The following is a 13,201-nucleotide window of genomic DNA, read 5'->3' on the forward strand; positions in this document are numbered from 1 at the left end:
TACACATATTTAATATGGACAATTTGATGTTTGGATATATGCAAACACCTGTAATACCATCACCACAATCGAGATAACAGACATAGCCAACACTTCCCAAAGTTTCCTTGTGTCTCCCTTCCTCACTCTTTTTTTGTGATAAAAACCCTTAACGAGAGATCTAACCTCTTAACAAATTCTGAAGTGGGCAATAACATATTGTTGACTAGGCAACATGTTGTATAGCACATCTTTGTAACTTATTCATTTAGCACATTGGAAACTTTATACCCATTGAACAACAACTCCTCATTTCTCCTACCCTCCAGGCCCTATTGTAGTCTCTGCTTCTAAGAGTTAGACTATTTGTGAGACCTCATATAAGTGGAATTGTACAGTATTTGTTCTTCTGTCATTTGCTTATTTCACATAGCATAATGTCCTCCAGGTTCATCCATGTTGTCTCAAATGGCAAGACTGCCTTTTTAAAAAGGTTAAATAATAATGCTATTTTATGATTATTTCCATATCTTGGCTATTGTGAATAATGTTGCAATGAACACAGGAGTGCAGATAACTCTTCAGATCCTAATTTCAATTATCTTGGATATTTACCCAGAAATGGGATTGTTGGATCATATGGCAGTTCTTTGATTAATTTTCTGAGGAACTCTATACTATTTTCCACAGCTGCTGCACCATTTCACATTCTCACCAATGTTAGAAAAGGGTTTTAATTTCTCTATATCCTTGCCAACACTAGTTTGTTGAAAACTACAAAATATTGATGAAAAAAATGAAAGGAGACATAAATAAATGGAAAGATATCCTGCATTCATGGCTTGGAAGACAATATTGTTAAAATGTCTATACTACCCAAAGTGATCTACAAATTCAATGCCATCCTATCAAAATCCAAATGACATTTTTTTATACAAATAAAAAATAATCCTAAACTTTATATGGAATCCAATAGAGATAGAATAGTCAAAGCAATTTTGAGAAGTAAGAACAAACCTGGAGGCATCACACTTTCAGATTTCAAATTATATTACAAAGATACACTAATTGAAACAGTATGATACTGGCATAAAGAGAGACATATAGACCAACAAAACAGAATAGAAAGCCCAGAAATAAACCCATGCATTTAGTCAACTGATCTTTGACAAGGGTGCCAAGAATACACAATGGACAAAAGATTAAATAAATGGTGTTGGAAAAACTGGATAGCTACATGAAAAAAATGAAATTGGACCACTATCTTCTGCTATACACAAACTCAAAATGTATTAAAGACATACATATGGCACAGAACTATAAAACTCCTAGAAAAATACATACGGGAAAATCTTCTTGATATTCGTCTTAGAAATGATTTTCTGTGGGGCGCCTGGATGGCTCAGTCGTTAAGCGTCTGCCTTTGGCTCAGGTCGTGATCCCAGGGTCCTGGGATTGAACCCCACATCGGGCTCCCTGCTCCGTGGGAAGCCTGTTTCTCCTTCTTCCACTCCCCCAGCTTGTGTTCCCTCTCTTGCTGTGTCTCCCTCTGTCAAATAAATAAATAAAATCTTCAAAAAAAATAAAAAAAGAAATTATTTTTTGAATACACACCAAAACGCAATTGCACACAATTGCATAAATAGACAAGTGACTCTACATCGAACTAAAAAGCTTCTGCACAGCAAAGAAAACAACAGAATGAAAAGACAACCTACAAAATGGGGGAAAAATTGTAAACCATGTATCTGATAAAGGGTTAATTTCCAAAATATAAGAAACTCACTTTAATAGCCAACAGACAAACAATTAATTAACCCAATTTAAAAAAATGGGTAAAGGACTCAAACAAACATTTTTCCAAAGAAAGTGTACAAATTCCAACAGGTATATGAAAAGGTGCCCAATATCTTTAATTATCAGTAAAATGCAAATCCATATTATGATGAGATATCACCTCAAACCTATTAGAATGGTTATTATCAAAAAACAACAAAAAGATAACCTAATTTCTTTTTATTCAAAGTTTTATTTATATCAGTATGGGCTTATGCATATTTATTTTACCTCTTGACTTGTAATCCAATGCTACGCTATTTTGTACCTCAAATTTTTCCAGCTCTGGTCACTAGGAGCTCTTTCTGGTTATCCAAGATCTGGTTCCTCCTATTGGAGAATGGTATTTAGAAACCAATATCTGAATGATAGATGTGTTCTTTGTTACTGTGGTCAATGTTTTTAGATTTCTCAGTAAACAGATCTAGAAAATTATATGTATATACTAATTTATGTATATACATTATCTACAAATATTTCTGCATCCATCAATCAATAAAGTTGTATCTATATATGTTTTTAAGCTAGACACAACATCGGACTTATCTGATTCGAATTCAGTACAACAGGGTTTATTCTAGTCATCCCACCTTACATACCTGTATCTTCCTTCTCTAGCACTGAAAACCTGGTTCCTACCATTCTCCACCCATTTGCTTATTTTTTCAATCCCAGTAGACATGTAAAGTAGGTTCACAGTTGTGAACTGATATCCTCTCTTCCAAATGAGAAATAGATTTTTGGCTATGGTGTTTCTGTACTATACAATTTGTCTTGGGTTTACATTTACAGTCAAACCATCATTTTCCAAAGCTACATAGGTCAATTTCCTTTTATCCAATTTCCTTCAGCAAGGTTATGTCACACAATAGTAATAGAGTTGTAATAAATTTTTACAGTCTGCATACCATCTTGGGTTCCCCTGGCACCCCAGTTGCTATTTGTAAATTTGCATACACCTAAGTTCACTCTTTATGATGTGCCATTCTATAGATTTTGACAAATTCTTAGAGTCAAACTTCAGTACCATGCAGAACACTTGCATCATCCAAAAAACTCCCTGTGCATCATTTTTTTTTCCTTAGTCAACCTCTTCCAATATTTGATAACAACTGCTCTGTTTTCCATCCTTATAGTTTTATATTTTCAAAAGTGTTACACAGAACCCTACAATATGTAACCTTCTGGGTCTGTTTTCTTTTAGCAAAATGTATTTGATACTCATTCATGTTGGTATAGAATCAATAACATGTTCCCTTTAACTGATGAATTGTATACCACTGAATAGATGTACCAGTTTGTTTATTTGTTCCATTGTTGAAGGACATGCTGATTGTTTCCAGTCTTGCCAAGAAAAAATTTTAATATAATTTAATTTTTAGAACATTTCTTTTTTTTTAATTTTTTTAAAAGATTTTATTTATTTAATTGACAGAGAGAGACAGAGAGAGAGGGAACACAAGCAGGGGGAGTGGGAGAGGGAGAAGCAGGCTTCCCGCCGAGCAGGGAGCCCGATGCGGGGCTCGATCCCAGGACCCTGGGACCATGACCGGAGCTGAAGGCAGTTGCTTAACCAACTGAGCCACCCAGGCACCACAATTTACCCTAAAATAAATGTTTAAACATAAATAAGAGTGATTATTCTATTCTATTCATTATTCTATCTGAAATAGAAATTCTGAATTTTGTTTATATAGATATAAAAATATTCTATTCTAAATCAAGATTAATTTTCGGGGCACCTGAGTGGCTCAGTCGTTAAGCGTCTGCCTTCGGCTCAGGTCATGATCCCGGGGTCCTGGGATTGAGCCCCGCATCGGACTCCCTGCTTGGCAGGAAGTCTGCTTCTCCCTCTCACACTTCCCCTTCTCATGTTCCCTCTCTCACTGTGTCTCTCTCTGTCAAATAAATAAATAAAATCTTAAAAAAAAGATTAATTTTCTACTTCAATTCACCTTTCCTTCTGTTTTTATATATTTTTCTCATATTGATAGTGCTGAGTTAAAGTACTTTTTATTATAATGATAGTTAAATATCCATAAACCTATGAGTAGACATAAAGTTCCCATTATTGTAACTTTCATTTAACTATAAAACCTAAATTTATTTTAAATATGTATAAGCTACATAACAAAACCTCTGATATTGAAATAAACAGAACTGTTTAAACATAATAGATGATGTGTTTATTACTTAAAACAAAAGACTTCTTTGACATAAATATGGTACTGGTTACTCTATGCAGTTGTTTTCAAGTTGCTGTATATATATGACTATACCTTTTATAAACCTTATATTTCACTCCATCATTCTTTAACTACATTACTGTGAAAGTTTCTATAGACCTTACATTGAGATGCTACTTGTCCATGAGTTGGCATCAAAAATATACTTCTAATCTTTTCTCATTGGGCTATAATAATTACATAGTACCACTTTGGACCCAAGCTATTATAAATAAAAATGCATATTTAATCATTTAAATATCATGTCTTCTTTGTTTCTTGTTTTGTTTTGTTTGGGATATAACAATGGCCTTCAGGTTACTATTTAAAGTGTGTATCACAGACACACAACATAAGCATCAGGCACCATGAGCATCACCTAGGCTTCTTAGGAATGCAGAATCTTGGGGCACCTGGGTGTCCCAGTCCTTTAAGTGTCTGACTTTGGCTCAGGTCATGATCTCAAGCATCCTGGGATTGAGCCCCACTTCAGGGTCCCCACTTAGTGGGGAGTCTGCTTGTCTCTCTCCCTCTGTCCCTCCCCCTGCTTGTGCTCTTTCGCTCTCAAATAAATAAAGTTTTTGAAAAAAAAGGAATGTAGAATCTTGTGTCTCACTAGAGAACGATTAAATCAGACTTTTCAAATTAGTAGCACCGAATTGTTTCATATACACATTGAATTTTGAGAGGCAGTACTCTATAAGACCCACATGATAAAAACAATGTAGACTGTGCTTATATAATTTACCTTGTATTTCTAGGAGAAGTTCAAAAATTAAAAATAGTTTGCTCACAAAGTCTAGTATTGATCCATTTTTAAAAGCATGGCTCCCAAATTTGGGTTGTAATTTAGTGTTGCCTAGAGATTGCAATAAAGAATCTTTAAGTGCATAACTGGGCCTCTTAGCCTCTGTCTCAGAACACAGGGGGTCTTTATTTGCCTAGATATTTTAATGTTTCTTTTAAGACATTAAATTTCAGTTTGTATACCTTAATTATTCTTCTTTTATCATCTATAAATACATTCTAGTTATCACAAGAGTTCTGTGAAAATTCACTTTGCAAGTGCCCTTAATTGTATGTTACAACATTATAGTTTACATTTCATTGTGTAAAAGAGTGCTTTGTTTCTAAATATTTTAACTCCTATGCATTTACAGTGAAGATTAGTTTAAGATAAAGAAAAGAGATATAAGAGAAGCTGGGAAAGGTGAGTGGATTGACAAGAGAAAGAAAGAAAGAAAAAGAAAGGAAGGAAGGAAGGAAGGAAGGAAGGAAGGAAGGAAGGAAGGAAAGAAAGAAAGAAAGAAAGAAAGAAAGAAAGAAAGAAAGAAAGAAAGAAAGAAAGAAAGAAAGAAAGAAAGAAAGAAAGAAAGAAAGAAAGAAAGAAAGAAAGAAAGAAAGAAAGAAAGAAAGAAAGAAAGAAAGAAAGAAAGAAAGAAAAAGAAAAAAAGGAAGGAGGGAGGGAGGAAGAAAAAAGGATATTTACCTGGAAAAGAAAACACAAAATGTGGAATTTGGAAGAGGGGGAGGCAGTAAAGGAAGGTAGAAAAAGAGCCCTGGGAGTAAGGGGGATGTAAGTGGGATGTAAGGGGGATGATGAAGAAGCTAATGTGGAAAGTGGGATTTACGGAGAGCAGTATCTAAAACAGTGAGAAATGTTGCTTTGTGTGGTCTGAATTCACTTCCACCCCATCTCCTTTAGAGGCATTCCATAAAAAACATTGATTTTTGAAATTTTTATTTAGATTTGTATCCTTAATAAAAGAATTAGTGAGAAAGAAGATCCAGTTTATAATGGTACACAGAACTGGAAGGTATTGATAACTAATTTAATCCTCACGGAGATCCTGCAAAATAAACCTTAGTAACTTTTAGAGAAAGACTATTTTACCCCCCAAAAAATAAAATTAAATAGCATGCCCCACCCCTCTTTAATAAGAGAATGTGCAGGTGTTTTAGACCCAGACACTAACAGCAGTTCCACCATCTGATGCATGTGTATCAGACTCTTTCAGGACGTTTACATAGGTAATAATGTCGGTGCCCTAACCAAGGACCTGAGAGGCACAATCTCTGCTGGCAAGGCCAGGTTAAAAAAAAAAAGAATCTTTATAACATGCTGCTAAAAATCTGGATTTGAGATTAATATAATCTCTACTAGCTAAAATTAAATTAATATTTTCCAAAAAATGAAATAGCTTTCTTCCAGTGACTGTTGCCAGCTAGACCCCAAGAACTGACATTTACTGCCCACCTGCTTGTATTCACTAACCTTTGTCTTACATTTTTCCTTAAACTCTTCTTTCCAGCTTATCTCTTAACTCAGGCAAACAAAACCCCAAACCATCCCTCAGGTGATGGCAACCAACCACCCTAACAAGACCTCTCTGTGACCCAGACCACCTAGACCACCCAGACCTTTTGAGCTAAACCCCCGACTCACACCTGCACAGATGGACCGTGGGATGTCCTCTGGAATGGCCCGCCATTACCTTTACCTCAGTATAATACTAAAATCTCTGCCCAAGGAGGAGCCTCAGCCTCATTTACATAATGTACAATGTATGTATAGGCATGTTTCCCTAAGGCACAAGTGCTTTATGCCACCTCTCCATCCAATGACAAGGATTCCCTACCTAAATATTCATCCTAACCCTAAACAAAAGGGACCCATTCATCCCTTTTCAGGGAGTGGTGGCTTTGAAGCCATTCCCTGTGATCTCCTTATTTGTCGACCTCGGAGAGTCGGGGACCTGGGCCAGCGAAGGAACTGAGGAAAAGAGACGACATTAGAGCGAGGCACAGGGGACCCCGAGCAATCAGCCCGAGGTGCCGAGGTTTATTTTCCATACTCTTGTATACCTTCTACAGCGATATAGATCTGTAATGATTTACAGCAGGGGCATAGGAAGGCACATTCCTCCACGTACCCAGGATTAGTAATAAAGGAACAAAGAGGGGAGTGCCCAGTGTGCTGTTTACAGCTAGCTTCCTATCTACTAAACATCTTCCGCTGCGCACTTTAGAACTGACCACACACGTGCCCTGGGCATTTCACTCTGATCCTTTCGGGTTATTTTTAACCCTGCAATCTCGAGTTTTCTCAGAGATCTCGGAGTCTGAGTGAACATGCACCAGTGGTCGTTGTGGCGTTCTGTTTCCCACACTTATTTGCTGCAAATGAAAGTTTTCCTTGTGCAACAACTCACCTGGAGCAGTTTCTGTGACTCACCAAGGAGTGAACTCAGCTCACTTTGGTTTGTCTACATAACCACCATTTCTGTGAGAGTTACACTTTCCCTTGTACCCAAACACAGAGATAACTGAGATTCACTCATATTAATCTCAACCACATAGCACTCAAAACAAACAAAACCTGCCTCAGAACTGTGTCAATTTGATCTTGCAACAGTATATTTAAAGAGTTCAAGGAAAATGTCTTCTTTACTTCCTTAATGGCTATCCCATCCACCTCCGCCGACCCACCCCATACCCAACCTCACCAAAGAGAAGAAGAGGAGATAAATTAACATCCTCAAACGATCTGTCAAACCAAATAAATAAAGATCCTTTATTTATAATAAAGGAAATAAAGGAAATAAAGGAAACATAGCTTTACCAATGTATATCTTGAATAGAAATAAAAAATAAGCAAACATATAATTTAGACCTGGGTAAAATAAAACTGTGCGCTTTACTTTGGGCATCTGAAATAAAATAAAATATATCGCAAGAGCAGTATGGCTTAAAGCACAAAATTTGAAATACATGTTTACATTCTGGTTCTAATTTTACTAATAGTGGAGCAAAGTTCAAGTCACAGTACTTTTGAGCATCATAGTATCTTTTATTGCAAGACCAGAATAATAAAACATACACAGTCAATCTTATACAGTTTTGGGAGAATAGAATATTGATTAAACTCTAAATATTTTCTCACTTGTAATATGTGAAGTATTGTATTTGTCAACAAAAGAATGACAAGGCATTGAAATATAAGCAAAGCATTTATTATGGGTCTTAGAATTGTAATTTAGGGAGCACAGATTTGGGTAGAAACCCAAAAAGTGTCTTGTTGAAGCAAATAGTGAGGGATTTTTAAAGGTAAAATGATAAAATACCTACGAATTATATAAGTTGTTTTTCAGTTACTCTGACTGGAGGGGAAATTTGAATTTACAATTGTTGGGCTTACTGAGGTCATCTCATCAGTTTTCAGGATAAAACATGTTTTTTTCACAGTCCTCAGAAAGCCCTTTCTCAGTAGTCTCAGTTTTGCTTCTTCTTGGTGTTAGCAAAAGCTCAGCAGTTCAACAAAATGTAAAGACAAGATGGAGTCACTTAGGTGGCCTTATCAGCGATGCCTGCGGCCTTCCCTTCAGGTATGTAATCCACCACTATAAGAAGAAAGGTAGATAGATGTCCTAATACATTCTACACTACAGCTTTTTAGTATGTCCCTAAATAATGGACACAATTTTTTAGTTTTTTGTTAAAAAAATCTTTGAATTATTTTTGATTTGTGCCCACATCAAAAAATGTTAATATGTGGATTGCATTGGGCAATTAGTTCTTTATATTACATTGCATATTTCTTCCATATTTAATCTAGATCAGTTATGATCTAGAAGATTATAGAAACACATAGAAATAGAGAAAGCAAAATTGCATAATTTTAGAAACATGCTAATAACATGTACTTTGCACCACTTAATTAGAGTTTAGCCAATAACAATAACCACACCTGGAGACCAATTAAAATTTGAAAACTTTAGTTTTGCTCTTGCAAAATCTCTGCCCCCTTTTTTTTCTGTTTTCCACCTGCTTGGAAATCCATCTCCAAAAGACAAACTAACCTTTAACTTGATACCAGGAGAATTTACTGAGCATGTTTATGTAGTATTCAAATGCGACCAGAGAGAGAAGAGTAAATGATCTGAGGTGGGCTTGAAGGTAAACAGCTGTCAGTGAACTATGAATCATCTCAAAGGCACATTAGCTGAACTCATTTCAAAGGGGAAAATTGTTTTGCATGTTGAAAGGAATAACCACAAGAACCCTGCACCTACTCTTAATTTGCTGTCTATCTTATGGCTTCCTTGGGGAAGCAGTATGATGAGCTGTATTTATTAATTTTTTATTTATGTATTTATTTATGTATTTATTTATATATTTTTTTCTGATACTGCAATGAATATGGAGAGGAAAACGGAAACGTCCTTCCTGGCAGAGAGGTAGCAAAGCACCAACACTCCTTTTCTGAAGCTGAATTCCCACCTTGATTTAGTTGCTAAAGCTCCTCTGTTGGTAGTTCATTTGTTGTTTTGTTTTGCAAAGTGTAATCTTTCAGAAAATTTAGACCACAATAGGTGATGCATTATTTGATATTTTACAAATCAGTGCTATTGTGTGTTAATGTACCCGATGCATTAAGCCTTTCTTATTTTGTTCCTTTTTTTAAATACATGGAATATGAGATAATTTTGCTTAAATCAGTTGAATAGTTCAAAGTGGAAATGCTTTTTTGACATTGGATTTTATGGTTTTATAATACAATTTTTATTTAAACCGAAATGTCAGCAAAAATTTATCGATATGCCTGCAACAATATCAAGCAAACAGTTAATCCAGCAACAGAACCCAAAGACTTCAATGGGTTGCACCTTTATGCATGATGTAATTGAGTATGTGTATTTGTTATTGAAGTTGTAAAGTTCCAAATTAAACTGAATTAGAATCAAACACGACACCGAGGCATTTCTGAAGAAACCTAAATAACCACAAAATACTCTTTGCAAAATGTGGCTTTAAAGATTTGAGTTAGTGATTTGAAGAGCTGTGAAAAGAGGTTAATTAGACAATCTACGAAAATTCAGTGTGAAATTATAATAAAACAGATAGTCTAATTTTATTTTTTATTTTTTTTAAAGATTTTATTTATTTATTTGACAGAGAGAGACAGTGAGAGCAGGAACACAAGCAGGGGGAGTGGGAGAGGGAGAGCAGGCTTCCCGCTGAGCAGGAAGCCCGATGTGGGACTCGATCCCAGCACCCTGGGATCAGGACCTGAGCCGAAGGCAGACGCTTAATGCCTGAGCCACCCAGGCACCCAGATAGTCTAATTTTTTAAAAAAGGATATGTCAAGAGCAATGCTCTTTGATAATTTACAACTTACTAATCACCTTTCTGTCTCTCACAGTCTTTGATTGTTCTTTTACATTCTCTCCATTATCTACTATATTTTTCTTTCATAATCTTTACTTTCTTTGTCCTTATGTCCTTCTACTATTGTACTTCTCTTTGTAATTCTTTCACATTCTACCTTTTTCTGAAGCTATGTTTTCTTTTCTTTTAAGATTTTATTTAAGACACACACAGGGTGGGAGGGGAGAAAGAGTGTGCACAAGCAGGGGGAGTGTCAGGCAGAAGCAGAAGCCGATTTCCCACTGAGCAGGGAACCTGATGCGGAACTCAATCTCAGGACCCAGAGATCACGACCTGAGCCGAAGGCAGATGTTTAACCTACTGAGCCACTCAGGCGCCTCATGAAGCTGTTTTCTTATACCTACCTTTTGCCAATGTCCCTTAGCAAACCATGTATCTTATCTGATATTAGTTTTTCTTAAAATATAGCAATAAATCATGAATATAGTGTTCACATATTGCATTTACATATTTGTAACATGTACATTTAAATCTCCAGTTTCAGATATTTCTTCAATATTCTTCTCTTTTGAGAAATGAACAAGAAAATTGAAGGTTTGCTCCTCAGCTGCTGAAGTGAATCACTACTTCACAGATGTATTTTATTTGAAATCTTAGGAGTTCCACAGTCTGTTTAATTTGTGGGAAATGCCATCAGCAGGTTGTGTTTGGGATGGAAGCAGGTGGATGTGGTCTAGGGAGAGTTGCATTGCTGCCAGCCAACAAGCATCAAAAATAAAAAAGCATGTGAACAGTACAAGACCCATAGGCCCTGTTTTCAGAGTTCTTCACTGTAGGGAAAAGAAGCAAAAGTATAGAGGCAAATTCCCTTCACAGAGATTCTGTGACACTTGCATTAACAAATAGTGATAATAAGAAATAGAATGAAAACAGATGGTGCTCCTCTCTAGACCTTCACTCAAGATTAAGAAATTTCAGTCTGAGTTTCACGGAGGCAGATTCAAATTTTCTTTACTTGTAAACTTGGCTGCTGGCACTATTTGATATAAATACTGATATTAGTAGTGAAAAGAGCCAATACTGTGTAAGTGAGCTTTGCTTCACAAGGTGTATACCTGTGGCCGTTTGGGATTGGTTGAATATCTCACAAAGAATAAATAACAATTTTAGTGCTCTAATTTCCTTCTGTTTTTGTTTGTTTGTTTTTTGTTTGTTTGTTTGTCGCAGGGAGGATGGTAGAGTCGAGCAGAATGTTTTGTAATATCTTGTAGTGTGTTCAGTTTTTAATTCCCAAATAGAAAGCTTAAGCATAAAACAAACCTTTTGAGGTATTTGCTTTTGAGATAGTTTCAGGGTCCCTAAGTGATAACTCAAAGTTTGGAGACGTTTTTGTTCAAAGAGAGGGAGGTCTTACAAAGAATTTGTTTGAAAATTGTTGAATGTAAAGACAGGTAGATGATTTAAATTTCAAGACATGTGACAACTTCAATAGAAAAAAAAATGTTCTCTTTCAAAGTACTAACATGGATAGACTATACTGTGACTCCAATATTTTAGAGAGTGATGATGGATTGATGGATTTTTCTTAGTATTATCACAACCATTTTATAAATAATATGATAGAAATTGTAATAAAAGTCTTGAGAGTGAACGGCAGCGATATTTGGCTCTTTTCCCCAATGAATTCTATCTTTAGGGGATGAAGATATGTTACCAGAATTAAGAAAGTATGAAGTCCCTGTAATCGTAGGTTTTAGTTGTTTCTTATTTTTCTCTGTAATAGAAAATGCTACAGTGAAAATCAGTATGCATCTGTTCAGTATGTATGAACACACTTTTTTTAAAGTATAGGGTGTGCCTGGGTGGCTCAGTTGGTTAAGCCTCTGCCTTTGGCTCAGGTCATGATCCCAGGCTCCTGGGATCAAGTCCCACATAGGGCTCCCTGCTCAGCGGCGAGTCTGCTTCTCCCTCTCCCTCTGCCTCCTCGTGCTCTCTCTCAAATAAATAAATAGAATTTTTTTAAAAAAATAAAAAAATAAAGTATAGGTTGTATTACAAACACTCAAATTATTTGGTTTGATTTGATTTGGTATGTGGGGACAAGAAGGTATAAACAAACACACAATCTCTTTCTAGGTTCTAAGTCACCTGATGTTAAGGCCAGGAAGGACAGGGGTGAACGGAAAAGGGTAACTATTTCTTTACCCAACTGGACAAAGTTACAATTTTATTCTCTTTAGCTTTGGGTAAGGACAAACTGCCTGTGCCTGTAGTTTTTATGACAGAAAGACTGGTGGGGCTAAGGGTAGGTTCTTCAGAATCTCTTTGGGGCCTCTTCACTCTCTCTGATGTGGGACAGCAAGATCTTTTTAAATCTCATCACTCTCTCCTTCCTTTTGAAAATTGTTTTCATATATGTATAGATCACTTACTTTTTTTATACATTATCTGTTCATTAATTTTGATTTGATATTATTTTCCAAATCAGTATATAAAAGTTTTGTAATTAAAAAATTTAAATCTTTTATTTCAAATTTGATTTCCTTTGATTTCCAACGTTGTCAGTTTGTTTACTTTTCTCTTATGAGTTTCCTTGTATCTTGTTTTGTCAAGTTGTTGTCAAATAAAGTATTTTTTCCCTTTATATCTTTGTTATTTCATGTGTTACTTAGACGGCTCTTGGATCAGTATTCTAACAACCGTTCCAAATTGCAATGTCCCCATCTATAATACAAACATACAAGATTATTGTTGTATAAATTAAATAGAATTACTCTGTAGGGTACCTGGGTGGCTCAGTTGGTTAAGCATCTGCCTTCGGCTCAGGTCATGATCCCAGGGTCCTGGAATCGAGCCCTGTGTCAGGTTCCTTGCTCAACGGGGAGCCTGCTTCTCCTTCTCCCTCTGCCTGCTGCTCTGCCTACTTGTGCTCTCTCTATCTCTCTGTCAAATAAATAAAAATCTTAAGAAAAAAAAGAATTACTCTGTAAGC

Source organism: Eumetopias jubatus, unplaced genomic scaffold (assembly GCF_037043125.1).
Source record: "Eumetopias jubatus isolate StellerSeaLion01/CBP00866 unplaced genomic scaffold, mEumJub1_p1.0 scaffold_2, whole genome shotgun sequence".
Lineage (NCBI taxonomy): Eukaryota > Metazoa > Chordata > Mammalia > Carnivora > Otariidae > Eumetopias > Eumetopias jubatus.